At 34.8% G+C, this 4468-nt stretch overlaps 1 long non-coding RNA gene across 1 annotated transcript in view; it reads right to left on the bottom strand.

The window, feature by feature from the left end:
* Positions 1-1590: 1590 nt before the first annotated feature.
* LOC118020834 overlaps positions 1591-4468 on the bottom strand; it is a 49154-nt gene continuing 46276 nt past the window's right edge. The window contains exon 3 of the long non-coding RNA XR_004682022.1: positions 1591-2196. This is a non-coding gene — a long non-coding RNA (uncharacterized LOC118020834). The remainder of the gene's footprint in view (positions 2197-4468) is intronic.

Below are 4468 nucleotides of genomic sequence, written 5' to 3'. Positions count from 1 at the left end.
GAGCTGATTTAGGGAACATCATTCAGCAACTAAAAGCAAACAAGGTGAGTTTTTATTTGCATCCTACTCTCTGGATGCCAACTCTGCTTTTGGAAAGAGTTTAAGTGGCATGACCGAAATAAATCCATTTGTGAACTAAATCTATTCCAAGAATATCCACTTAAATTTCAAAATATGTATGATATGTTCATGTTACAAAGATGAGTAGATTTTTTACTTAATGTAAACTGTCCATTTTTGTTGGCTCTTCAAGTGTTCATGTGGCCAAGATAAAATTTTTCTTAAATTAGTATTTTCATGGATGTGAGAAGTGATGTGTTGAAATATTTTATTGGTTTAGACTCGGTTTGGTAATCTTCTAGCTTTTTTTTTTAGTTGGATAGCAGATGTGAAAAGCATGAGGTTTATAAAAATGTCTTCTAAAAAATAAAACAGCACAATGAAATATTTGCTCAAATATATAAGTAAGAAATTGAATTTGGATTTTAAATGGCTGAATTTTAAAGAAACCATTCATGTTAAATAATGCCTCTTAACTGTAAAACTTTCAGTACCTAGTGATGATTATTTACTTTCTTTTTTTTTTTTTTAAGATTTTATTTGACAGAGAGAGACACAGCGAGAGAGGGAACACAAGCAGGGGGAGTGGGAGAGGGAGAAGCAGGCTTCCTGCAGAGCAGGGAGCCCGATGCGGGGCTCGATCCCAGGACCCTGGGACCATGACCTGAGCTGAAGGCAGACGCTTAACGACTGAGCCACCCAGGCACCCCGATTATTTACTTTCTTAACCTTCATCTGTTAATTGATTTTTATGTATTTTACCTTACTATTGACATCTACAAAAGAAGAAAAGTAGCTGCCATAAAAATGATAAAATGAAACCAGGCCATTTTGTCAAAACTTAATATTTCTGATTCAACTCCCATATTGGCTAGAATGAAAGTGATGAACAATTATGAATTTAACATTTTAACTTGCATAGGTAATTGAAAATTATGTCAAAGTTCTCTCTTAAGGAAATATTGACTGCTCTCTCAGTCAAGTGTGGCCTTTATATGCACCTGAACAGAGTCTAAAAGTGAACGATATTGCCTGGAAACACACCCTAAGATTTTATTTGGAATACTTCAATATTAACTACTTTTGATGTACTTAACTGCCAAATTACAATGAGGTTTTCCCTGAAGACTCTGTTTACAAGTACCCTAACACTGTTCCAGGCTGCCTCTTGAATGCCATGTCTCTTGTCTATTTGTCTTTTTCCACGGCACCTATCACCTATGCACTAGATAATTTACTAATTTATTCTATTTATTTACTAGAAATTAAAGCTGTAATTTGATAGGTGATATCACAAATTTAGCAAACAAAATAATTAAGTGGTAGAGATAAAGAATATTTCCAACATATTAAATTGGCCAATTCTTTGCAACACAAAGCCAGTAATATTTATGTTTCATCAGCACTGTGATTTATGTAAGAGGCTCAGCAAACAAATCAGATAGTAACAAATTTCTACATGGTACACTATGAGTCCTGAGGATTTCCTGCTTGAAACATAGAGCACTTCTATTCATTGACCTACATACTGAGGAAATAAAGAAGATAAAGGCTCATAAATTATCAAAATAAGTAGAAGGCCAAGATTTGAGGACTTTTTGGGCAAGGAGAATGTGATAGTCATGTTTTCACAGATGTGCTGCTGAAATCACCCTCTAAAACAGAGGACTCCAGTCTACAGTCAAATCAAAATCTAGCTCTGTGTGGGAAGCTGACAAACAGACTCTCCAAAAAGAGCAGTCCTCTTTTGTGGTTATAATAACAATCCCTAATTCTATACAGGTTTATCTTTGACATAAGAAATGAAAGATAAAATCATAAGCATTCTACCCATGATATAGGATGAATTGCCCTAATACACAGGGGACATCACAGTCAAAAGCATGTCTAGAGATAACATGAAGTCATATTTCTCATGAAGAGAAGTTACTGCAGCAAGGAATGTACAAATCATGAGAATCTTATAGAAGAATGCACTGACCTCTTGACTGAGAGCTCCAAAAAAGTCGAAAATGTGTCACTTTGGCACATCTAAGTAAAATATATTGAGTGCACGGAATGCAGAGACATCCTCAATGCCTTAAGGCATGGACTTCACTGGTAGTGTCAGGATTAGAGCGTCTGATTCGACAGAATCTGAAAGCATATAATGCATTCACACTTAAACTTTTGGCTATACACTTTTATAAGGGTAATAGAACTGTCTATTTCTTGCTTGTTTTTAGTCATTCTATTTAAGAAAACATCTAATTTGTATCCATTTCTTCAAGTACTTCTTATGTACAAACAAAGTGATCATTTTATCTGATTTACATTACCCATTCCTAAAGTAAAACACCTAAGGTTGTAACATGTTTTCCGGGATATTAATTTCCAACTTCATACAGAAACTCTCCATAACAAAGAAGAAGAAAAAAACAGAAAGAGGAAGTAAATTAAATCAGCTCTGTGTTCTGTGTAGCATTTAGATGTATTTTACTTTTTAGAAAAAAACACTTTAATCTTGTCTCTAGGTAACTTTGTTTCAGCCTTGAATACAAAAGGGCCCATATGTTTGGGGAGCCAACCATCACGTATGTTTACCATGACTTGGTCAAACTGCATTCAGTCATTGAAAATGAAATAGAATTATCCCATGACAATCAAATGGATAAGAATTGTTTGTTTGTTTTGTCAGCTCACCACATAGAGCTTATAGAACTTTGGTGCTCAAAATCATTGATTCATACTAATATTTTAAATATAAGCAGGCAACCCCACCCTCAGAAAGTATTGCTCTTTATAAGTGTCCCTGGCCACAGTAAATAAAGTGAAGAGAGTCCAACATATATATTATGACGTAAAACAGAAACAAAAATGATACCATTTGTGGGTGAGTTGTGAAATAATCTCTCCACATAAAGTGACGATGACAATAGTCTTTGAAATGACTACTGCAACAACAGAAGGTATTAAGATCTCAGTCTTAATCCATATTAGAATGTCACTGGAGATATTCAAGAATATTCTAGATGACTACTCAGCAGGTATTTTAAGAACTGATTCAAACATATTTAATGGCTGGGTATCAGGAATAAATAACCTTCAAACTTTCTACCTCTTGGGCGCCTGGGTGGCTCAGTCGTTAAGCGTCTGCCTTCGGCTTAGGTCATGATCTCAGGGTCCTGGGATCGAGTCCTGCATCGGGCTCCCTGCTCCTTGGGAGCCTGCTTCTCCCTCTGCCTCTCTCTCTCTGTCTCTAATGAATAAATAAATAAAATCTTTAAAAAAAAAAAAGTTTCTACCTCTTGAGAGACTATCATTTCATGACCATTCAATTTACCAATACTCTCTGATGATTATCACCTAAATTTGAATATACTATTTTCTTCCAAGTAAATTTGTGAAACAAAACAGCAAAATCGAGGCAACGATACCTCAGGTCCTGGTCTGTGCAAAATAAGCATGTATATCTTTATCTCTTTGATGACTGTTTCAGTTCCGTCAAGCCAGCTTCTGTTTCTGAATTTCCTCTGTGATGTTTTGGTCACAGAGTCAGTTGGTGACTCATCTCCTCATTCTTCTTGAAAAAGCAAAAGTGGTTTGTTGTGTATCATAAATTTTTTTTCTCTATTTTCTATATATCTTTTTTATTTAAAACATATTTAGCTTTCCTTTAATTAAAAAAAAAAATTAACCTGTTCAAGAATACTAGGTCTTTTGTTTTCCAAAAGTTCTCCCCTATAACCAATGGATTTTTTTTTTTTTTTTTTTTGGACATGATTTGCTGAAGAGATTCTGAACATTTTTCCTGGGGTCCTTTTATAATATATTTGAAAGACTCGTGGAATATTAGAACTAGAAAATAGAATTCAGCCCAAATACTACACACATGAAGAATTTAATACCTAAAAAATTTAAGTGGCTTAGTTAAGCCAGTATCTAGCAAAGGAAGACCTAGAACTCAGACTTCTTTATCCCCAGTACATACTCTTTGCAGATCACAGTATTGCCATGATACAATACGAGTTGAAATTTTCAGAAATAAGTACTTGAGGGGTGACTTCAGCTCAGCTTAAGATCCCAGGGTCCTAGGAGGGAGCCCTGACTCCCTGCTCAGTGGGGAGTCTGCTTCTACTTCTCCCTTTGCCCCTCCCCATGCTCCTGCTCTCTCTCAAATAAATAAATAAATAAATAAATAAAACCTTTAAAAAAAAAAGGTACTTAAGTAATGTATTCCCTAGTCTATAATCTATAATTTTGTATTAAATACCAAACTTGGAGTTTTTATTTTTATTTATTTTTTTCTTCCTTATGATGTTTTTTTTTATTCTTATGTTAATCCCCATACATTACATCATTAGTTTTAGATGAAGTGTTCCACGATTCATTGTTTGTGCATAACACCCAGTGCTCCATGCAGAATGTG

The sequence above is a fragment of the Mirounga leonina genome, unplaced genomic scaffold (assembly GCF_011800145.1).
Source record: "Mirounga leonina isolate KUSES-001 unplaced genomic scaffold, KU_Mleo_1.0 Mir_174, whole genome shotgun sequence".
Lineage (NCBI taxonomy): Eukaryota > Metazoa > Chordata > Mammalia > Carnivora > Phocidae > Mirounga > Mirounga leonina.
The sequence above is the reverse complement of the archived record's forward strand: the minus strand, read 5'-3'. Positions and strand labels throughout refer to the sequence as shown.